This window comes from Thamnophis sirtalis, unplaced genomic scaffold, assembly GCF_051295495.1.
Source record: "Thamnophis sirtalis isolate CommonGarterSnake01/CBP01778 unplaced genomic scaffold, rThaSir2_p1.2 scaffold_3, whole genome shotgun sequence".
Classification (NCBI taxonomy): Eukaryota; Metazoa; Chordata; class Lepidosauria; order Squamata; family Natricidae; genus Thamnophis; species Thamnophis sirtalis.
This window is the reverse complement of record NW_028261383.1, coordinates 145908508-145934182: the sequence shown is the minus strand read 5'-3', so window position 1 is coordinate 145934182 and position 25675 is coordinate 145908508.

Genomic DNA, 25675 nt, shown 5'->3' with positions numbered 1-25675 from the left:
GCTGAAAAGTCCCTTCCGAAGCTAGCTGAATCGCCAGCTGAGTCGCGGCGTTTCCGAGCAGCTCCCGGGTGGCTCCTCCTCCTCCGGGCAGCGGCGGCGTCTTCCTCACACAGCAGCCTTCGAGAGTAATATCCCTCCAGGCTGTTGCCAGCATCAAGCCCCGGAGGAGTTTATTCATACCCTGGCCTCTTTCCAACTCGATCTCTGAAGCCAATTCTCCCTTATTTGCTGTTTTTCCTATAGGGATGCCGGAGCGGCAGACTCGGCAGCCATGTTCCCTCACGCATGCGCAAAGATTGATCTCCTAAATGTAGCTTGAAACTGAGTACTAACCTGTTCCTTTTTGTTGTTGTTGTTAGTTGCTAAGTCATATCCGACCCATTTGGACCCCATGGACAACATTTCTCTAGGCCTTCCTGTCCTCTACCATCCCCCAGAGTCCATTTAAGCTCACACCGACTGCTTCAGTGACTCCATCCAGCCACCTCATTCTGTCGTCCCCTTCTTCTTTTGCCCTCAATCCTTCCCAGCATTAGGCTCTTCTCCAGCAGTGACGTGCAATCAGGGGAGGCAGGGGAGGCACAGCCTCACCACTGTCAAGCATGAAAAGGAAAAAAAAATGTAAATGGGAAAGGCGAGTGCTGAGGTTAGGCTAGCTAGCTGCTGACACACCGTGAATGACTGCCTGTTTAAAAAAGCCTCTAAAAAAGTGCCCTCTACTATGAGGCCGGAGAACTGCATGCCTCATCTAGTCTGACTTTTTAGGTGCTCAAGCAGAGTTAAGAGAGAGTTAAAAGCCTAAAAAATCCCGAGGTAGTTGAGGCACGCAGTTCTCCTGCCTCATAGTAGAGCCACATTTTTAGAAGCTTCAACTCTGTCATTCTGTTTAAAGCTGCAGCGTCATGCTCCCTCTTTCTCCTCTCTTTCTCCGTTTCTGATGCTCCCACCCCCACACCACGCTCCCTCTTTTCCTTCAAATTTCCTTTTTTTCTTTTTTCTTTAATAAATGCAAAGCTCAGGCATTCTCTGACTAAAGCACTTTCTTTTGCCCGCCTGAGCTCGCGGCAGCCCACCTGAACTCTGTTGCGAGCACAGGCGGGCGAAAGAAAGTCACTTTCTTTCGCCCGCCTGAGCTCGCAGCAGCTCACCTGAGCTCTGCCACGAGCACAAGTGGGCAAAAGAAAGTGCTTTAGTCAGTGGGGTGTCGGGGGAGAGGACTGCCTCACCAGCCATAAACCTCACAGCACATCACTGTTCTCCAGTGAGTCCTTCTTTCTCATTAGGTGGCCAAAGTATTTGAGTTTTATCTTCAGGATCTGGCCTTCTAACAAGCAATCAAGGTTGATCTCCTCTAGGACTGACCGGTTTGATCGCTTTGCAGTCCAAGGGATTCACAGGAGTCTTATCCAGCACCATAGTTCAAAGGTCTCAATTCTTTGGCGCTCAGCTTTTCTTATGGTCCAACTTTCACAGCCATACATTGCAACTGGGAAAACCTTGACTATACACACTTTTGTCGGCTGGGTGATGTCTCTGCTTTATAGAATGCTGTCTAGATTTGCCATAGCTTTCCTCCCCAGGAGCAAGCGTCTTTTAATTTCTTGGCTGCATTCCCCATCTGCAGTGATCTTGGGGCCCAGGAAAATAAAACCTGACACTACCTCCATTTTCTTTCCCTTCTATTTGCCAGGAATTGAGAGGGCTGTCATGATCTTAGTTTTCTTAATGTTGAGTTTCAAGCCAACTATAGCAACTTTTGCACATCAAAAGGCTCTTAATTCCTCTTCACTTTCTGCCATTAGAGTGGTATTATCTGCATACCTGAGGTTGGTTGATATTTCCCCCGGCAATCTTAATTCCAATTTGTGATTCATCTAGCCCCACTTTTTCTCATGATGTGCTCTGCAAATTAAATAGGCAGGACAACAGTATACAGCCTTACCAGACTCATTTCCCAATTTTGAACCCATCAGTGGTTTTGTGTCCAGTTCTCACTGTTGCTTCTTGACCTGCATATAGGTTTCTCAAGAGACAAATAAGATGATCAGGCGCACCCATCTCTACCTGTTCCTTAATTGGATCCAATTCCAAATGCTGAAATAAAGATGCTTATAAATCAGCTAAAGCCTTGATAAAACTTTAGACAATGTCTTTATTACTCCCAAATATTACACAATGATTTGGAATGGTGAACCCCAATTCTTATTTCTCTTACTTATATTGATCACACTGCAGAGGTCCATCCTCATAGTGCCCATTTATAAAAAGGGCACCTGAGACCTTCCTGCTAATGATAGGCCTGTTAGGCTTTTAAGTATAATAAGCAAGCTCTATGCCATAACATATTAATTGAAAAGCTACAGCAGCGATGATGAGGTTTTTGGGCTCACTATGTCAGAAAATGCCTGACCTGATTCTGCTTCTCTCTCTTTCTCTCTCTCTCTCTCTCTCTCACACACACACACACACATACACACACACACACACACACACACACATGCACACACACCAGACAAAAGAAAAACAATAACAAAAAGTAATAAATTAAATTATTTGAGTTTATTACTTAAACAACAAAAAGTTACATAATTGTAAATATTTTTCAAAATGGTTATCTAAGGAAACTCAGGGTTATATGAGGCCTGGATACTTCATATAATGTTCCTGCAAGTCTTCGCAGTCTCTGAAAAGAGTGGGAAATGCTCATTTTCACACAATTTTCAGAGGCTTCAGAGGCTGCACAAGACCAGGCTCCTCTTGTGTGATTTCCAGAAGGTCCAGAGCCCTCGCATGTTAACCATGTCATACATGTCATAAATTTGCCATCAACAACCTAGAACATATATTGGCAGATGAGCAAGTGGGCTTTAGGACTGGATATTCTATCTATGGACATGTCCTTACACTTCAACATCTGGCTGAAAAATGCACATCTAAAGCAAACCCTGTATTATGTACTGCATTTATTGATTTTACGTCCACATTCGATCTAGTTCCCAGAGCAAGGCTATGGACTAAGATTATGATTACAACCACTGATAGACAGTTACTTATACATAAACTTTATAAAAATTCCAGAATCAAAGTTTGATTCAGGACCAACTGATGAATCCATCATCCATTGTATTATTTTATCTTAGTTTGTTTTTATTTGATTTTAATGAGTTTTTCTTTGTAATTCTGGACAGTGACGGTAATTAAAAAAATATTTGTTAATTCTCACAAGACAAGACTTGTAAAATATTTTATTTTGTTATAAAGGAAACAATCCTCCTATTCCTTGAGCCTGGGCATATTTACATACGTATATAGATGTACAGGGACACAGTGACTCAGTGGCTAAGACGCTGAAATTGTTGGTCAGAAAGATCGGCAATTCAAATCCCTCATGCTTCATAACGGACTGAGCCCCCGTTACTTGTCTCAGCTTCTGGCAACCTAGCAGTTTGAAAGCATGTAAAAATGCAAGTAGAAAAATAGGGACCACCTTAGGTAGGAAGATAACAGCGTCCCGTGCGCCTTTGGCGTTTAGTCATGCCGGCCACGTGACCACGGAGATGTCTTCAAACAGCGCTGGTTCTTCGGCTTTGAAATAGAGATGAGCACCACCCCCTAGAGGTGGGAACGACTAGCACATATGTGCGAGGGGAACCTTTACCTTTACCTTATAGATGTATACATATATAGATACATTCATATACACAAATTCCATTTTTCTATTTAAGATCAAGAAAAAAGAAGACCCTCTGCTTTTAAATTGCATCATTTGCAATATATGTATGTATGTATATATGTATGTATGTATGTATGCATACATACATATACACATACACATATATGGAAGAGGTCATGAGGAAAGAAGAGAGGAGAAATAAAATCAACTCCTACCTAGATCTTTTTTAAAATGCAGATTTTTAAATATTCACTAATGTGCTCAAATAATTTCATATAACAGTATTCATTCCCTAGATTCTTCTCTGTTGTGTATTAGATCCAGCTAGCTTTGATGGGTAATTAAGGTATCTTAATTAATGGGTGATGAAGGTATTGGACTACAAGGGGAGACCCTGATTCCAAACTTCCTTCAGCTTTAACCTTCACCAGGTTATCTTGAGCCATTCGTTCTTTCTCAGCTAAATCATTTTACAGGGTTATTGTTCTGCTGGAAAGTAGGAGGAAGAAGCAATGAATATGCCTTCTTCAGCTCCTAAATGAGAAGTGGACTATAAATCAAATCAATGAGTCATAAAACACTATAAATACCAGGATGAAAAGTTACTATAATGACCAACTAGAAGGTCAGTAAAAAATGAAGTGGTTTCCCAACAGAGTTAATTAGTCAAGTCTTCTGCAGTAGATATTGCAATGAATAGCCACTGCTTGGTACCTTAACAAAGGGTGGAGCTGGTTTCCTACTGGTTTGGACCAGTTTGGATGAGTAGGTAGTAACTTGGCCTGTCACGCCCCTGAACCAATTCTATCGGCGGCGCCATAGGCCCACCATCTTGTTTTTTGCTTCTGCGCATGTGCAGAAGCATTTTTTTACTACTTCACATGCACGCATAGCGAGCATCAAGCGTGTGTGTGCCTGAAGTGAGTCCCTGAGCGATCCAGCAATAGCAGAGGCCGGAATCCACCCCTGGAATGGAGCCCACTAGAATTTGTCTCCAAGCTAATCCAGTTGAATGGTTCTACTTCTCTTCTTGTTTTCTTCTGCTTCCTGTTGAGCGTTGGCAGAATATATCTGCACAAATGCAAGAATAAGATAGAAAGTCACCCGCGTGAAGGAGATGGCTACAAATAAGCCATGATTTAACTCTTAGTATCCTACACTAGGCAGAATGGATAAAAAGACTTGGATTCTGAACAGCTTGAGGAGCTCAGATAGTCCTCGACCTAGGACCGCAATTGAGCCCAACACTTTTGTTGCTAAGCGAGACAGTTGCTACGTGAATTTCACCCCATTTTATGACTTTTCTTTTCTTTTCTTTTTTTTTATAAAATATTTTATTCAATTTTCACATTCCATTTGCAATCATTTATATACAGGGTATTTACTATAAAAAAAGAAGAAAAAAAAAAGAAAAGAAAAAGGGAATAAAACGAACAAGTAAAAAGAAAACACAACTCATCATTCACAACCCCACCTAACCCTTGCATCCTCCATACACCCCATCTACCCCCTCCAACTTTCCTTTCTCCCTCTAACACTCCCCTCCTACTTCCCTTTCCCCTCAAACCTTACTCCCCAGACACCCTCCTTACATTCCCCTTACTCCTTACATTCCCCTTACTCCTTCCTTACTCCTCCCTCTTCCTTCCCTCTACCTCCCTCCTTGGTGTATGCCTTTATTCGAGTGTTGTTTGATCTGATAAAAGTAAAGTGAACCAAGGGAAAAAATAATAATAATAATAAAATAAAAAAAAGAACCACCGTATATAAATACATTCTTGTTCTTATTAAGACTATGTTAACACCCCCCCACCCCACCCCCCACAATCCCCATCCCTAATCCTCCCGACTTCCCAGGGCCCACACCTGGCACTACCTTCTATCTAAAATATCTTGTATACATATGGATTAAAAAATAAAAGTAATATATCAAAAAAAAAGAAAAGCAGAGAAAGAAAAAAAAAGGAAAAAAAGAAAAGAGAAAAGAGAGAAAAGAAAAAAAGAAACCACTCTTTGTGTTGATCTCAGCCCCCCATCTTTATCTATGCTTAAATAGTATAAATCATTCTATCTATGTTTTATTCTCATCTCTTACTTCTTTGCTATTTACCCCGACCTTCTGTAGGCTCTCCCGTTCCCTTCCTAAACCTCATAATCCCTTCCAATAAGATTTAAGCAGCGTGGTTCATGCCATATATTCAAATATAACTTTACAGACAAGTAATCAAACTTTCCCTTCTAGTAAAATTTAAACAACGTAAATGATCTTTCTTTACCCCTTTTTCAAACAGTAATTCAAAATAATCTAACCAGTTTTCCCCTTCTTAGTAAAGTTAAGCAGCGTAGATCAGATATTACTTTACACAGGAATCAATTTCTATCTTAAGATAATTCCAACCGACTTCCCCTTCTAATAGGATTTAAATAACTTAGTTCATACCACATGTATTTTACCCTCATCCCCCACTTGTCTGATATTTACCACTATCAAATTTATACTACCATTTGTTTAAAATATAACTCAGAGCGATTTGTAGCATGAATCATTCCACATATTCCAGTAATACTTTCAGCAAGAGTCAGTTAACCTTCTATTTTAAGGTAGTCGCTTCTAACAAAGTTTAAACAACATAAATCATTCCGCATTCTTTTTACAGTTATCTTAAGATAATCCCAAGCGGCTTCCTGTTCTAATAAGCTTTAAACAACGTAAATTTTGCCCTCTTCCCTTGCTTGTCTGATATTTACCACAAATAACGTAGTTCATTCCACATGCATTTTACCCTCATCTCTTGCTTGTCTAATATTTACCACTATCAAATTTATACTAGCGTTTATTTGAAAAGTAACTCAGAACTATTACAACCAACTTTCCCTTCAAATAAAAGTTAAATAGCATGGATCATATTCAAATAATACTTTCAGCAAGAGTCAGTTAACCTTCTGTTTTAAAATAGTCCCATCTAGCAAAGTTTAAACAACATAAATCATTCCGCATTCTTTTAACCACTATCAAATTTATGCTAACGTTACTTTAGAATCTAGCTCAAAGTAGTTTCACCCAGCTTTCCCTTCTGATAAAAATTAGTCCACTTTTTCTACCGGAGAGAGGTCTCAAACCCCCATTCAGTCCTCAACTTTAGGAAGTCTTTTGAAGTATCTAAATTCTCGATCTGCGTTCTTCTGCTTCTCCGAGGGAGGAGGGGCTGCCCCCTCCCTCTTGCAGCCGCATGGCCAGCCGTTTGCTTTCTCCTTCCGCTTGTCTCTCCTCTCTTCCAAGCGCGTCAGGAGGTCCCGCCTTCAGAATCCTACAATAGAAATCTTGAGCCTCCGAAACAGAGTTAAGACGAAATCTTTGATTCTCAAATGTAACCGTGATGCCGGCAGGGGCCTCCCATCTGTATCGAATCTGTTGACTCCTAAGCTCTTTGGTTAAAAAAGTGTAGTCCCTTCTTTCTCTCAACATCTGGAAAGGTATATCTTTGAAGACAATCACGTCCTGGTCATCAACTCGGAGACTGTTATTATGAAACTTTTGCACAATCGCGTTTCTAGATTCTTTTGTAGAGAAATGTATAATTATGTCCCTCGGGAGCTGTCGCTGTTCCGCTATCAATGAGTTCTGGCGATAGATTTTCCGAATCTGCCAATCAAAGTTAAGTCCCGGGCTTCCCAGCGCATGGCTGAAGGCTTCAGCAAAGGTCTGTTTTAAATTCTCTTGCTCCTTTTCACGGAATCCTCTGACTCTTATTGAAAATGCCTTCCTATCAAAATTTAGCATCATAAGCTGTTCTTCGTTATTTCTAATTTTTTCTTGTAAAATTTGAATATTGGTAGTCAAATTAAAATTAGCCTTCTCCAGACTTTCCAATTTGTTCTCTATTTCAGCAGAGTAATCTGACAGGGCAGACACGGCTGCAAACGTATTCACCTTCATTTGATTAACTTTAGATTTTAGATCATCATAAAGTTGCAATACAAATTCCTCAATTTCTTGCTTAAAGGCATTAAATATTTTAAAGAGATATTCCTGTGTTAAAACTTCTCCAGTAGAGGGCGTAGGAGACAAAGGCTGTGTTTCCAAAAAAGATTCTTTAAATTCTTTAGACACATTTGTAGCAAGACGCTTCTTTGATCTGGGTGCCATAATAAATAAACAAGTAAGCAGCGCTTCGCTCCCCTCTATTTCCAAAGAAAAAAAAAAGTTTATTTTGTTAAGGAGCGGTCTGCAGGAAGATAAACCCGGCTAAGTACATCCAGTAATCATCCACGGAGAGAAATCGCCATTTTGAAGTCTATTTAAACAAAGAAGTCTTTAAGACGAATGGTGCTGGTATTTAAGATAGTAATAAAAGCATAAATCTCACAGGGGTGGTACCCTCCCGTATCAAATCTAGCTTGAAAAAAAACTTTGTTTTGTCCTGGGGGGGGCTAGCCTGTCTGGGGCTGCCAAAAAAAAAAGGCAGCTGAGAAGAACTGGCCGGAGATAAAAGCTCCGCTTCGGCTGGATCTAATCTCTTCCACAGCCAAAAAAAGAAAAAGGCTGTGGCTTACGAATAGACCCTAGTCTACGGAGCTATCCTCCCTGCCCCTTTCTTAGCCAAAAAGGGGTGCTATCTATGATCTTATTTAGATATACAGACCAGATCTCTGAGGAGCTCGGTGGAGCCCTCCTCGGCAACAGGCCACGCCCCCAGGAAGCCTCCATTTTATGACTTTTCTTGACACAGTTGTTAAGTGAATCACAGTAGTTGTTAAGTTAATAACCTGGATGATAAACGAATCTGGCTTCTCCATTGACTTTGCTTACCAGAAAGGGTGATGACGTGACCTCCCAAGACACTGCAACTGTCAGAAAGATGAACTAGTTTTCTAGCGTCTGAATTTTGATCATGTGACTATGGGGATGCTGCAACGGTCGTGTGATAAATGTCATAAACAGGGGTGAAATTTGATCAGTTCTATCTAGTTTGGGTGAACCGATATCAGCAGCAGTGGGAGGCTCCAGCCACCCACCCAGACATCACCATGTTCCATTTTTTACACTCTGCGCATATGCGGAAGTTACTACGCATATGCGCAGAGGTGGCACATATGAGCAAAGCGTGTGTGCGACCCAGTGGTGGGATCCAGCCAGTTCGCACCTATTCGGGTGAACCGGTTGTTAACTTTCTAAGCAGTTCGGAGAACCGGTTGATGGAAGAAATCTCCTTTTGTTTTTTTCCACTTTACAGGGCTAATCTTATCTTATAATCTTATAATGTAGATAGATAGATAGATAGATAGATAGATAGATAGATAGATAGATAGATAGATAGATAGATAGATAGATAGATAGATAGATAGATTGATAGATGATAGATCGAGAGAGGGGGGGATGGGATTCAGCCAGTTCACCCCTTCCTATTTGGAAGAACTGATTGTTAACTTTCCAAGCAGTTGGGAGAACCAGTTGTTAGAAGAAATCTTATTTTGTTTTTTTCTACCTTACAGGGCTAATCCTGCAAGGAAGGCAGGAAGGAAACATTCTGGTGTTGTTTCTAGCCTAATCTTTATTGCCCTGCTTACAGAAACTGCTTCCAGTTATCCCTTATTACATTGTAACAGTTGATATGAAGCGCCCATTGATGTGAGTGATGTTGAATTGGCCACACCCACCCAGTCACATGACCACCGAGCCATGCCTACCCAACTGGTCATTAGGGCAGAGAACCAGTTGTTAAATTATTTGAATCCCGCCACTGGTGCGACCGCTCACATTTGCGAACTGGTGACAAAGGTAAGTTTATTTCACTCCTGGTCATAAATCACTTTTTTGGTGCTGCTGTAAATTGGAATGGTCCCTAAAGAAACTCTTGTAAGTTGAGGCCTACCTGTATTCTACAAAATCTTAGAATCCAGCAGCTGCCTTTCCAACAGAGTTATAAATAGGGGCTTCCTCAGCCAAAGCCAATGGCTCGAAAATGATGGATACATTGGGGAAGTGAAGCCTCACACATATATAAATGTAGACCATGTTCAATGACTGTTGCATTTAGTGACTATCAACAATTATGACAGTGATGAAAAAGTAACTTTACAACTAATCCTCACATTTATTACCTTCAGCGAAGGTAAGCTGAAATAAGAATGGAAGCACAGTTGTGGCTTCACTTAGTGACCGCTTCACTCAACAGCCAAGTTGCCAGCCCCATTTGTGGTCACTAAATGTGGACTGCCGGTTCATGCAATGTGCATGAGATAATTAAAAGGGTTTCATCATGTACTTTTATCTGCCATTTTAAAGCCAGTGACAGCTGCTACAAATGCCACTCGTTATAAACTTTGCCCATTAATTTAGGGGGAATTGTTTTTTTATTTATTTTCAGCTGGGGAAAATCAAGAGATCTTTGATGTTTTTCTTTCTTTTGCCTTAGCACACCCAGCCTTTTCCTTTTTATTTTGTCAGCTGAAAGAGTACAAGGCTGTCCTAAGCAACAGAGGGCAGCTGATAGGCCTCTCCTGTGAAATATGTGCGGGTATGTTGTGATTGATTGTGTTCTTTATGGAAGTCGACTGCCATTCGTTCCTTCATGAGATGATCTCTTAGTCAGCCAGATAACCAAGAGACAACTCACAGGTTCTAGCAATTACAGAAAGCCGAAATAAACCACTTTGCAAAAGATCCTCACTATCCTCACCGTTTGTTGATGTACAGTAAACAGATTTATTGTAGCTATTCATTGGAATATCTATTGCAGAAGACTTGACTAATTAACTCTGTTGGGATACCACTTCATTTTTTGCTTGACCTTCTAGTTGGTCATTATAGTAACTTTTCATCCTGGTATTTATAGTGTTTTATGACTCATTGATTTGATTTATAGTCCACTTCTCATTTAGGAGCTGAAGAAGTAAGGTGACCAGATTTTAACATTGGTAAAGAGGGGACACCATTGACTGGAGGGGGGGGTGTTGATTAATTTTTTTTAAAAAAATCGGGACTTTTTTAAAACTCCGCGGGACACAGGACAAATTGTTAAAAATCGGGATTGTCCCACCAAAAGCGGGACGTCTGGTCACCTTACCCAATGGAGAAGCCCAGATTCACTTAACAGTCATGTTCCTGACTTAACAACCACCATGATTCACTTAACGTGGCAATAAAAGGTTGCAAAATGCGGCAAAATTCATTTAACAAATGCCTCCCTTAGCAACAGAAATTGGGGGATCAATCCTGGTCGTAAGTCGAGGGTTACCGGTAGCCAATTGCAAAAGGCAACTTTACTTGGAACAGGTGAGATTGTGCCCAGATCCCTTTCATGCCAACATCCCATCCTGTTCATGGGGAGAACTCCACAGGCAAACAAAAGCCCCCAATCCCCTCTCAACCTCCAGCTGACTCTGCCATCCGCCATAACCACACATGACATTTAGATGCCCCTCAAAGGCAAAACTCAGGGGGCTGAATTCTACAGGGGGAGGAGTAAAGGGGGGGATTTGAGGGGCAGCCCAAAGGCCTGCAGTAACATTTTCATAGACCATGATCAGAGGAGCAGCTGATCCTATGGAGAGACTCCTCCTGCATTCAGTCCCAGGCCTACAAGTGGAAGTACCCCTTCCTTCCCTCCCTCCCTCTTTCTTCCTTCTAGCCTTCCTCCCTTTCCATTCTTTCTCCTTCCTTCCTTCCTCTTGCCTATCTACCTTCTGTCTTTCTGCTCTTTAGATCTCTCTTCCCCTTCCCTTCCTTCCTCCTTCCATCCTTTCATCAAAAATCAGGATGTTTTATTAGCATCAGCATCATTCTGCTGAAAATACCAGATTCTGTGGTATTTCTGGATGAAACTTAGAAAATTACAGAGACATGAGGAACCATTATATAATTTCACTTGGCAAAACTCTGATTAAAATAATAGCAACAAAATGTAAGGTTTTTTAATTTTAAAACTCTAGCAAAACATAGATTTATTTCCAGTTTAGTTAATTAATGTCATTATAAAAAGAAATGCAATTGATTAAATAAAAATGACTTTTTCTTTTATTAAGAATACTTATTCTACATTAAACTAGAAAATATTTCATAGGCACTTCAACAAGTTTGTTACAAGTTTTCAGGAATGCATGCATTCTTGAAACTGATACCATGTAATGTTAAAAAGCAGATGGCTAACTAAGTACACTAAAAACCATGTTTAATTATTAGTTACTTGAGGTCAATAGCAATGATGAAGAAATTTCTACTAGACTGTCATCCTCAGTGACAATATTTTTAGGGCCAAAAAATAAAACTCTTTATATTGGATATGTTATCCATTTCTTAGCCTTCAATCAATCAATATAATTATTTCCATCAAAGAAAGCTTTAAAGTAGTGATTAAACAATAGCACTATAAAGAAAATATCATTTTTAATGATTTTCTATGAATGTGGACATAGCATTTTAGCATACTATTATTAATAAGCTAAAAACACTTAAAACCTGAGCTAAGAATAACCTAAAATAAAGGATAAAATCATGGCATTGTTGAAAGACTATGTCCTTAATGAAAACCAAACAGGAATCTAAAAACATTCTCTGATATCATTTTTCAGTATTGTTGAGAATTATTAGGTTTAGTAAAAGTTTACATTTAGAGCCTCAGGTAACACTACTTGTATCCCTTCAAATATTTGAGAATCTCTAGCCTCCGTTAGCACCCCCATTAACTTTATTTCATTCCAACCTACCCTGCAGGGTGGTTGCTGCAGGGAAAATTAGAAGGGAGTTCAAAGTTCATTGCTTTGAGCTTTTGAATGAAGAGAGGATTAAAACCTAAAGATTAAGTTCATTTCCTCACTAATGAATTATAAGCCTTCAGGGCTATTCACCCAATTTTGAAGAAATATAAACCCATACTCATTACTGATCTTTCAAATTTATTATGGGATGACTCTAGAAGACATTAGAAATTACCAGTGGGAAATATACTTAGTTGCATAACTAAATAAAACAATTCTAAACTTAATGTCATGTATTCCAATTCACAGGCATATAATACTGCCGCGAATCTGCTGTTCATGCGATATGTTAAGGCCACCTTACTATATTAGAGTTAAAAATGACCAGTAAGCACCAGCAATCTTTAAAAGAGTTTGCTGTATGCTGCCGCCTTGCCAGCCTGGAATTTTCGCACCCTGCAAGTCTCCGTCTTCATAATTTGCTAGAGTTCATCAGAGGATTTTATTTCCACAATTCAGAGTTTCATTCCAATTATACCCACATTTTAATTGCCTGGGAGCTCCCCCACCCCAAATTAAAAACAATATAGAAACACGTTTAACAGTTGGAGACAGGAAGGAAGAAATGCTTTACGGGCATAAGCCCGGATACCATCATGGGAGAAGGAAGGAAGATGACGGCAAGAGCCAAGCCCTTCTTCTTCTTCTAACAAAGCAGCTGTAAAACACACACACAGACACAAATTACTTACAATAATACAAATTACAATTACTTACAAATTACAATAATTTTGAATTCCTCCCCCCTCCCTCCGACCCACATACCTTTTCCAGCTGTTTCACAGAGGATTTCAACTCTGCTCTTGTCTCCCATGATGAAAATGTAAAAAAGGTAAAAAGAAAAAGGCAAGAGCTGCTGAAGTCAGCCTGGGTTAGCTGCCGCCAGAGCCTCCAATGGATGACTCTGCTTAACTGTTTTACAAAAGCCTCTTAAAAAGTGCCCTCTACAGGAGGAGGCGAGAGAACCACGTGCCTCATCTACATAAGGAATTTTTTGCCTTTTAACCCTTGCTTAACTCTGCTCAAGTAATCATAAATATAGATTAAATGAGGCACATGGTTCTCTCACCTCCTCCTGCAGTTAAGCACTAAGCAGAGTCATCCACTGTGACTCTGGCAGCAACTACCTCAGCCTTTTTCCTTTTAAATTTTTTTTTCTTTTCATGATGACAGTGATGAGGCCCTGCCTCCCCTGACTGCACGTCACTGATTGAATCACTCTTCCAGTTTTACAGGGAACATTTTCAGAGGTGGCTTGCCAATGCCTCTTTCTAGGATTGAGAGAAAAGTAACTGGCTTAAAGTCACCCAGTTGGATTCTGGCAGGACTAGAACTCTGGTTTCTTCCCTACAGTCTAAAGGACACCACCGTGAGTCCAAAATAGTTCCTCCCAATTGACAAAAGCTGGTTTTCCTTCCCAGTTAAAATTAAATTTCTAGGCAACCCAGGACAGAAGACCGACCTGTTAGATATAAATCTATCTTTTTTTTTTCAAATGAGCAGTAAGCTTGTATAAAGGGTGTCCTATAACTCTTAGAATCAATAAATAATAAATAAACTTTAGGGCTGTTTGGGATGAGAGAGAAGGCAATGTCACAAGGAGCATGTTTCTGCTATGGTTAGTGGGGGAAAGCCCATGGACTGTAAATGTGGAAGGACAATCCTAGCACTTTCCCACAAAGTAAATGACTGTTTTAGGAGAGTACATTGCCCAGATTAGCAATTACCCAGCAAATCAACCATCCACATAGGTTTCGAATAAGGGCAGCACTCTTATATTTATATCCATTTGCCACTTCATGCACTTTGTAACAAATCATCTCTGAAATTAATCACTACAGCTGTCTGCTGTTATTGGGTGAGTTCCCAGGTGTCTCTCTCTTGGGACTAGAATAATGTCATTCTGTGTCAAACACCAATCCTTGTAACCCTCCCCCCTCCCCCTCAAAAAAAGTATATGATTTACCATGCCAGAAAGAGTTTGAAACAGAGGATGAGTGGCCTGGTCTATAGTACAGCTTGCAGGCAAGTTGTGATAGCTGCCTTTGAGCTTTAGAGCAAATGTTAGTCTTTCAATTAAATTATCATCTGTTTTAAAACTCTAAGATAGGGGTGTCAAACTCAATTTCATTGAGGGCCACATCAGGGCTGTGGTTGACCTTGGGAGGCCAGGTGGCATGGCCGACTGGGTGGGTGTGGCCAACTGGGTGGGTGTGACCAGCTTGACACCACTCACCAGATGTAACTGACTGGGTGGGTGCGGACAGCTTGAGGCCACTCTCCAAACTGCTGGCATGTTTCCTATTTGCACTGGGTAGACTGGGCTGAAGCCATGCAGGATGGACCCCTACATTTCCCAGGACAGTCCCGTGGAGCAGATCTGAACACATCATAGGCCGAATCTGGCCCACGTGCCTTGTGTTTGACACCCCTGCTCTAAGAGGTCCTTCTTACATCATGGTAAGTACATAGAAACCTGCTCACATGCCGAAAAAAATATGTGAGGACATTATGGCTTAAGGCCACATAGAGAACCATGAAGAATTCTAACTATGTTCCCCATTCAGCAACTAGTTGTAGGCTCTCCAAAAACAAATGGATACATATATGCTGTTCAAAGAATGAGGTAAGCTTTCTTAAGCCTTCTCAAGCTCTGAAAGGGTAGTACAGACTAAGAGCATGTAAAAGGCCAAAACAATTTTAGCTAGTGGGTAGCAGAATGAAAGAGAACCTCTGCATACATCAGCTATTCCACGGAGAAAAAAAAATCAATCTCTGTTCATCTTACAGCTTCTGCAGCCCTTCCCTTATTTTTGGTCATAAACATAGACATGAGCAAGATTCTCTGTGAGTTTTTCTCCATAGCAATATTGCTGCTCAGTTCCAGAAGGAAAAGGTTTGGCATGGAAAGGATCCACATCACTTGTTCTTCCACCGGGATCTTGGGTTCCTGATGTTACTGAAACAGAGCAAGAAGGAAATACACCATATAAATTCCCACTTCTGAGATATAATGTTATAGTAGCTCTTTTATAAGATGGCATTCTGATTCTCCTCTGGGAACCTTATCCATGGAGCATCCATGAATGTTATTGACTATGTTCTTTGACACAAATCACGACTTCACACAGTGCAGTTGTCCGGATGTTAACATTAACACATTAACATTAACACAATTGAGTGAGTCCAGAGGTACTCCACGAGAAGAGTCCTCCTCTGCAGAATACCTTATGCCACCAGGCTTGAAATTTTGGACCTGCACAACCTAGAACTATGCCGCCTATGGTCTGCCCTAAACCTAGTACATAAAATTATCTGCTACAATGTCCTACCTGTCAACGACTACTTCAGCTTCAACCACAATAATACACGAGCACACAGTAGATACAAACTCAAGGTAAACCGCTCCAAATTCAATTGCAGAAAATATGACTTCAGCAACAGAGTGATCAATGCCTGGAATGTTCTACCTGATTCTGTTGTTACATCCTCAAACCCCCATAACTTTAACCTTAGAGTGTCTACTGTTGACCTCACCCCAATCCTAAGAGGTCAGTAGGGATGCATCAGCATGCCTAACGTCCCTGTCCTGCTGGCCTCATTTATTTGTACCCATTTCCTGTGTTCTTATTCATGTTCATTCCTGTTATCTTGTACATGAGTGACTAACTAAATAAATAAATAAATAAATAAATAAATAAATAAATAAATAAATAAATAAATAAATAAATAAATAAAATGTTACTAAACAATCACTTCTGGTAGCTTCAGCAAGCATAATCAAAGCACCTTAGGTCTTTACCATGGGGCATAAAATGGCTAACATATGTGCAAAAGTTTTCTGGCTGGCTCTCACAGTAAATGAGAGTTTTTCCTTCCTATGAAACAAATCCAAGGGATACTTTATGTCTATTAAATTTTTGGAGTGGGGACAGTTGAGGGAACGTTCCATCCCACATCTCACTCCTTCTTTTCATATTCCTACTCATTCTGTAAAACTAAGCCCTTTGTGCCTACAATTCCTCATCTCTCTTGTTCTCCCACTTAATTGATTCCTGGTGTTTCTTAGCTTCCATTTACAAACTCTACTTTTGGGATTGTTTAGGCAGCCAAAGTAGTTTGTGTGTGTGCACTTAGGCGGCTGTATGTGAATGAGAAGAGGTAGAACATTGGGGAGTAACTATCTTGTTTCAAATGACTGCCATTAAACAGGTATCTCAATAGTGATGTTTGTGTGCAAGCCAATACACTACACAACCAAGGCTTCCTCAAGAGATGCTGGGGTCGATGATAGATTTCTCGCCTGTTCTCAAGTGACCTTGCTTCAGAAAGGAAATTGATCACAGAGTAAATTGGAGGAGAAAATAAAAGTGGTGCCAGGACTTATCAACTCATTATAAGTGAAAGGTTTTTGGAACAACAAAATACCATGAACCTAATTTGGCAGGCGCCAAGCTGGTAAGCAGCTGCTCTGCATACATTTTTGAATCATTTGGTGCCAGCCTATTTCAAATATCTGCCAAAAGAAGTGAATGTGAACTGAATGCCAGTCAAGTTAGGTGAAAGCACAAGATAGTTGCTGGGATTGACATTGCTATTCTGGAAATGTTGTTCTTACCGGTAACTAAGATCCAACTTCTAAATGAAGGGTACGTTGCTTTTTTCAACAGTTCTATTGGGCTGTGCTTTGCTAGAACTTTTGGCTTCTCCTCATTCATTTCTTCTTCCCCTATTATCTTTTTGACCATGATGTCCTAGCAAAAAATATCCTATAGTAGCTTTTAACAGTTGTGAGGGGAGAAAAAAATGTCCATTGGAAAGTTGCAGGCAATAGGCCTAGGAGTGAGCTTGCAGGCCTCTCTGAACCAAAGTTTTAAACTAACATAATTGCAAAATGTACTAGACATATTTCAAATGTGCTGAGTTGTGTCTGACTTTTGTGCTGCTTTTTCTGCAAAGTTTTTACTTGTATGGATATATTTAGAGCAGGAAGAATGAGATGGTGGGAAATCAAAAAACTGAAGGAAACAAGTGTTTGAGAACTTCAAATGTACATGGGTGTTTGCAGAGAGTGATGGTCAGTGACAGTCATTAAGAAAGTAAGAAAGAACAAGGAAGTGGGATGGAATGCATATGGTCAGTAAAAAGTAAGGTATAAATAATGTGGCTTGAGGTGGGAATGGTGTCCTTTCCCAGTTAGCAATCCTTGTAGGACTTGCTATTTGCTATAAAGGAACCCATTGCAATGATTTTAAAATATAAGTTTTGTTGTGCAATTGCTATGTTGACTGTTCATGTTCTAAATTGCTCGTGAAACAATAAACCTCTGATCTTAAAGTAAGATTTATTGCTTGTGGTTTCCCTTTGTTTTTTATGGGGATATTTTTATGACACAGTAGCAGTAGTAATGTAACAGAGTTGGAAGGGACCTTGGAGGTCTTCTAATACAACCCCTTGCTCAGGCAGGAGGAGACCCTATTCCATTATGGGTAAATGGCTGTCCAATCTCTTCTTAAAAACCTCCAGTGATGGAACACCCACAATTTTTGGAGGCAAGCTATTCCACTGGTTAATTGTCCTCACTGTTAGGAAGTTTCTCCTTAATTCCAGGTTGCTTCTCTCCTTGATTAGTTTCCATTCATTGTTTCTTGTCCTCCCCTCTGATGCTTTGGAAAATAATTTGACCCCCTCTTCTTTGTGGCAGACCCTCAAATACTGGAATACTGCTATCCTGTCACTTCTCATTCTTCTTTTCTTATGTTTTGTTCTAAACTCCTTGGCTTACCATCTCTGTTGATTGAGTTTGAGTTTGTAAGTCCCGACACAAGAGTAGAAATGTGCTTTGCCATTTTTGCCCTTTTATGTTATGAAGACTTTGCACTCTGCTTTTGCTGGAAATTAGATTTCCCCCACTATCCTACATCCAATTTCATATAAAGATAGAAGAGTAACAGACATTAGTTTTTCATACTCAACTGAATGATTTTTTGAAGATGTTGGATAGTTCTTTATTATCTATATTGCAAGTCAACTGGAGCACTCTGGAATGGTGGCAAATGGGTAAAAATAAAGAAGTACAGTACCAATTTGAATTTCTCCAAAACTTTGGATATGATCTCTCTGAGATATTTATTTAAGAAACAGCCATGGCTTTATACAGTCTTTTGAAAATATTTTCAAAACTACATGTGTTCACAAGAAACATCAAACGGCAATACACACTTCCTTCCCAATTCTCCTCCTCTCTTCAGGTAGGTTGTAAGAGAAAGCAGAAAAGAGATTTGGGGAGTGAAGGGTCACTTCTTATCAACCTGAAACCAGAAAGAGCCAGGTACCTTTTGACATTTTGCAGATAAACACTTAATTCAAAGCACCTTGCAATCTCGGTTGTGCTAAGAATTAAGGAGAGAGTAACAATGGATTGTCTCCTTTGATTTAAAACATGACTCTTTTAAACCTGGCTACAAATTCTTGAGTGCTATAAATATAAACTGTGATTAAAAGTTTCCCTTGATCTCTCTTTGCTTGCTTTTAGATCTTTGTTTATTTTCCAGGTGAATGGCTTTGAGTATATCCATAAGATTATTCACCTCCTTGGAATTTCCTCAGCCAGAAAAAATGCCAGAAATTGCTGGAGTTAAAGAGATAAATCAGGCAATTTAATGCAACAACTAAGTCTGAGGGAGGCTTATTCTATATATACTTTTCTAATGTAAATATAAGGACGTGGTAGCTCAGTGCCTAAAATGCTGAGCTTGTCGATCAGAAGGTTGGCAGTTTAGCAGTTCGAATCCCTAGTGCTGCGTAAAAGAGTGAGCTCTCATTACTTGTCCCAGCTTCTGCCAACCTAGCAGTTCGAAAGCACATAAAAATGCAAGTAGAAAAATAGGTATACTTTGGTGTGAAGGTAACAACCTTCCCTGTGCCTTCAGCGCTTAGTCATGCTAGCCCTATGACCATGGAGACGTCTTCAGACAGCGCTGGCTCTTTGGCTTTGAAACGGAGATGAGCACTGCCCTTTGAGCCAGAAACAACTAGCACTCATGTGTGGTTGAACCTTTATCTTTATCCACACATGGATTGCTACCAGTTGGCACCAGTTGGAGCAAACCTGTAATGGTATTTTGGCCTAGATCACCTGAACCAGCAACGACATCCCCCGCCCGAACCAGTTTCCCAGTCAGTGATGCTGTTGCTGGCATATTTTTTCCTATTTTTTTCATGTTCTGCGCATGCGCAGTATCATTTAACCATAGAATTTTGTCTGTTTCAGATGTGGCTTGGTATAAAGAAAGACAGAGTCCAGGTATTTACTTCGATAAGCTTTATATGTTTATTCAGCTCCCTTAGCAAGGAAGAACTCTGAACACACTTCGACACTCATAGTTATATGTTTGCTACATTGTCCACTTCTCCATCCAAAAGTCCTGGCACACTCCCCCCAGACAAGCACACTGGATATACAGCAATATCCATCCACCACCCTTGCAGATCCTCCAAGGACATTGGACCTCATCTCAGGAACTTTGGGTGTTTCCTAAAGGACTTTCCATGACCTTGGAGGACTGCAGAGGCAATGGTGAGACTGGAACATCTGATCCCTCAAGACTTTCAATAGAGACATTAGATTCCTAGTCAACAATAGTGAGGGAAGGGAGAATTCATTTACATTGTCCAGTTGTCAAAATCCATGTGCTAGGTATATTGTTCAAAAAAATTATTGTTCTCTTAAAAAAATTATCTTTTGTCATAGAAATCTATTTATATAATCTATTTTCTCCCAAAACTTGCTAAGTATAGGACATCTCCAACAAAAGGCTGTTTCAGAGATAAAAATATAAAATCTAAATATAACTTTTTGTTGTATAAGTTGTAATTTGAGGCCCATTGACACTTCTGTAAAAGAAGTTAAAACTCTCCCCCATTGTCTAGATAATATAGTACAGGTAGTCCTCGGCTTACAACCACAATTGAGCCCAAAATTTCTGTTGTTCAGTGATATATGTGTTAAATGAATTTTGTCCCATTTTAGGACCTTCCTTCCCACAATTGTTAAATGAATCACTGCAGTTGTTAAATTAGATAACAGGGTTGTTAAGTGAATCTGGAATCCCCATTGACTTGGGGATTTATAACTTGTCAGAGGTTTATAAAAGGGGATCCCATGACCTTGGGACACTGCCACCACCATAAATATGAGTCAGTTACCAAGAGTCTAAATCAGTAGTGGGATTCAAACATGTTTACTACCGGTTCTGTCAGAGTGGTTTGGTGGGTGCGGTAGGGGAAGGATACTGTAAAATCTTCATTTCCTCCCAATCAGTTGGGACTTGGGAGGCAGAAAATAGATGGGCCCACCCGTCGGCCCCCACCCTTTGGCCTCTGCCTCTCAGCAATTTGCCTCCTTGCAGAAAACAGCAAACAGCCTGTTTCAGTTTCAGCTGCAGCACAGCTTGATTAGCACAAGCAGCTGATTATCAGTTGGACCAGCCTCCTGGCCATCAGCTGTTTCAGGCTGCAGGGATTGCTATTACCTATTGCCGCCTTTGCGTGCCCCATTGTCAGCCTCCACTCATGCAATTTTCCATCCATTCCGATCCCCGCGACCTGGGGTGCGCAGAGGCCAAAAACGGGGCATACAGAGGCTGAAAACAGAGGGCGCAGAGGTGGCAATGGGCTACGGCAATCCCTGCAGACTGAAAACAGCTGATCGTTATGAGACTGATCCAACTGACAATCAGCTGCTTGTGCTAATCAGGCTGTGCTGAAATTGAAACCGAAACATGCTGTTTGCTTCAAGAAGGCAAACTGCTGGGAGGCAGAGGCAGATTTTTTTTCCTTGTGCTAATTAGGCTAAACTAAAACTGAAACAGTATTTTTTGCTGTTTGTTGTAAGGAGGCAAACTGCTGGAAGGCAGATGTAGATTTTTTTTTTCTTGTTTTCCTCCCAAAAGCTAGGTGCGTCTTATACTTCAGAGCGTCTTGTACTCTTATACACTTAATACGGTAAGTGAATCTAGTTTCCTCCATTGACTTTGCTTGTCAGAAGCCAGCTGGGAAGGCCACAAATGGTGATTATATGACCCTAGCACTGGGATGGTGAACCTATGGCACTCGTGCCACAAGTGGCACGTGGAACCATTTGTCAGGGCACGCGAGGCATGACCCCCCTGCGCTCCCCCCGCTTAAGGCACGCGAGCCAAAAAGGGGTTCGCCATCGCTGCCCTAGGACAATGCAACTGTCCTAAGTACATGACAGTTGTCAAGTGCCCAAATTTTGAATCACATGATCACAGGGTTGCTGCAACAGTTGTAAGTGTAAAAACCAGTCATACGTCTTCCCCCCCCATCCATTGTAATTTCGAGCAGTCACTAAATGAATTCTTGCAAGTCATTTAGTCATTCCAAGCATTGCTCATATAATTAATAAACCACATTTAAAAATAAATAAATAAATTTTGAACTTGAATTGACTTTCATCAAATTGAATAAAAATTGTCAGAAAAATAGGCTGGATAATTATTTTTTTTCACCCAGCACTTATTTAACGAGTGGGTGAAATGGCACAGTTTGCATTCATCATTCCACCCTTTCAGTTATCGTTTGACTAAAGGGCAGCCTCTTAAAATTCTCCCTTTTGTGCTAATTTTGTGCTAAGAATCAACCATTGGTGACTCCTCTCCCCATGCCTGGGATTGTGTCTGTTGTGGTGTGTTAAGCCATGATTTGATTAACCATGTTTATTGAATAAGCCACCATTCAGTATGCTAAGCTTAAAGCAAATGAAAATGCCCTGTTCCTATACATAAAGCAATTCTATCTTTTCTATGGCAAAGAAGTAGGACTGAAATAATTTTTTGCCATTGGGGTCATCTGCTTTAGTTTACTATCTTTGGCATTGCATTTCCCCAAACAAACAGAAATGAAACAAACTACATTTAGCCTAACTTTTTCATAGACATTTCTTGCAAAGCCTCCTTTGCCTCAGCTTCATTATCACCAAAACAAACAAAACAAAACAAAACCCAGACTGTACATAACATTGTGAGGTTAACTCATTTTCCCCAGTGTGTCTCATTTTTTTCCTTTCTCATGTCGGAAACAGCAGGAGGTTAGAGAGGAATCAGGGCGATGTTTCTGATTTCCTGAGCTCCTTGTTGAACATTAAAGATTTCAGGAGGAGAAATTTCTTACATCTCATCTGCGGTATCATGTTGTACGTAGCCTGCTAGGATCCAAGCTGAAGGCTAATTGGATGTTTTGAATTAAAACCTGGTAGCGCAATGGTTACAGTGCAGTATTGCAGGCCAAAACTCTGTCCACAGCCTGGAGTTCGATCCTGATGGGGCTCAAGATTGACTCAGCCTTCCATCCTTCCAAGGTCGGTAAAATGAGGACCCAGGTTGTTGGGGGCAGTATGCTGACTCTATAAAATACCCAGAAAATGCTGTAAACTACATTGGGTGGAATATAAGTCTAAGTTCTATTACCATTGCTATTGAATATTTGAGAGCAAAGAGATAGATCAGTGACATCTTCACATACTTAGTTCCTGTCTTAATTGTCTGGGTGAAGTCCTCCACTCTCCTTCATTGGAGCAGGTAGAACAGAATCACATGGCAGCAGGTGTCTGCAAAGCCTTTAGGGTGGTCTCTGGACCACCATCCCAAGCCTGCTGCTGTACTGAATATTTTCAATATTAGAGGACAGGGAAAGCATTAAATACAGGTGATCCAGAGGTGGGTTCCTACCAGTTCGCACCTATTCGGTAGAATCGGTTCATCAAATCTACCGAACTGGTTAGAAGATGTTTCACCAGTGGACCTGGAAAGCAGGCCACACCTACAGAAGAGGTTCCAAAAAATTTTGAAACCCACCACTGCCACACACACACACACACACACACACACACACACAGAAAGAGACAGACAGACTGACACAGAGAGAGAGAGAAAGAGAAAGAAAGGAAGAAATAAATAAAGAAAAAAAGAAAGAAAAATAGTGAGAGAGAGATGAAAGAAAAAAAGAAAAAAGGGACAGAGAGACAAAAGGAAGGAGAGAAAGAGAGAGAGAACACATGGCTGGCAAGCCACTCCCACCAGGTCACATGGCCGGCAAGCTACTCCCACAAAGGAGGCCACACCCACAGAGTAGGTTCCAAATTTTTTTGAAACCCACCACTGAGGTGATCATATTATCTACTTAGTTAAAAGTATGAGGTATTCTCTGCTTTTTGGAACCCAGTAATAAGCCATCAAAGGACAAGTGTGCTTCACAGCTGGAAAAAAAAGATGTGCATAATCTATGCATTAAATTTATATTGGTGTCCAATTCATGCATGAGAATTGAGGGCTGAGAAAGAGTGTCCCAAAGTCACCCAGCAGGCTTTCCTGCCTAAGAGGGGTTTCTTGCTTTCTACTACTAGGCCAAACTGTCTACATTGATTAAACTTAATATATTGATCACCTGAGCAGTCTGCACAATAGTCTTTGTAAAAGAATCCAGCATTTAATGGAAGCCAGTGTTATTACTCCCACATTGCAGATAAGAGGACTGCTGTTGTCAGTGAATTGTCCAAGATCCAACAAAGAACTCATTGTGGCTGCAGAGCACAATCTGAGCTGGTGACTTTTAGATTAAATTCATACTTTAGCTAACTAAACTGTATCAGCATGCCATTATACAAGCTGAGTGATTTGACTAACCTAAATCTATTCACTAATGTCCTTGAGCCAGAGGAGGCTGTGAAACACGCAAATGGATAAATTATTGAAAAGAGATGTGTTTTACAAAAGCACAAAGATTCCATCAGTTAGCCAGCTGTCCCTAAACAGATGTCTTTTTGCTTTATCTGCTCATCACCTCTGCTTGCAGCTTGCCAAATCAAAATCTGGCAAAAGGACAGAAAAGTTACAAAAGACTAGTGCTATTTCAGGTATTAACTTATTCGGTTACCTTGTTGCAGCATGGTACAAATAAAAATGAGTATAGTCATTTTTTTTCTCTTAACAACAGTACTTCATTACTGGAATCCCAGCAATTTCCTAATTATTGATATGAATTCTTCACATCATGAGATGGAAGAATCAATACCTTGCAAAAGTATCACTGGTCCTGCTAATATGTAATCTGGGAACAGTGTCCTCCTCTATTCCTATGGATTATAAACATGTAAACAGTTTAATGTTAGATCAGACCAAAAGCTTCTCTCATCCAGCATCCTATTCCCAGGGCTGAATCGCATCCTCCTTTGCAATGTCTGATATTCTTACTTCAGCTGAAAGCATGTACGCAATGAGAGAAATTGAGAAGCAATGGTTATGCTTGCTGGACACAGTGAACTGCCACATTCATTTTAAGTTTCATTTTAAGTTTCATTGCAGGTTTAGGAAATGGAGGTAACAAAGAAAAACAAAAGTCAATGAAATTATAAAAAGAAAAACGTAGCTAGTGAGTGCCTCCTAGGAGAAAGGCAATATATAAAGAAGAGGAGGAGGAGGATTATTTTATTCATGAAGGAATGGCACAAAATGAAGAATAAAAAGAACTACATATTTGACTGTTCTTCAAAATTTGAGTTCCAGCCAGGAACCTAGGAATTATCCAATTAACATTGTAAGATACTATTATTCATTGCAGTCAACCAGATGTTCAGGCTAAATGTGATATTTTTATTATAGATATTAAGTCCTTCATAAGGACTTGGGATAAGCAAATGTTGATGTTTGATGGTGTCAGAGTTATCGTCTAGGATGTAAGCTGTTATGAGTAAAGCTGCCTTTTGCAATTGACCGATGTAGATTTGTGTCAATGCCAATGGTATTCAAGTGATGCTCCAGTTGTTGTGGTGGTGGTGGTTGTTACTTCTTTCTCCTTCCTCTCATTATTGTTATCTCTTATCCTTTAGCACTACCATAAATTTCCTTCACAACACAAGCCAGCAATAAGTGCGCGCACACATACAGAGAAATGGTTGAAAACTCAACTCGTCCAACAATCTGTCCAACTTACTGTCTAAATACAGTCAAAAGAAGTTATTTCTTTGGATGAAAATATAATTACTTAGCCTAAAATTGATAGCAATTTGTTCAGAATTGCAAAATAAGAAATGGTGGACTGTGGGGATTTTATTTATTATTTATTAATTTTATTTATTATGTATTAAATTTATATGCTCTCACTCTGAAAAGTGGCCTTGGCAGCTTGCAATTAAAATCATAGCAGAGGTGGGTTCCTACCGGTTCG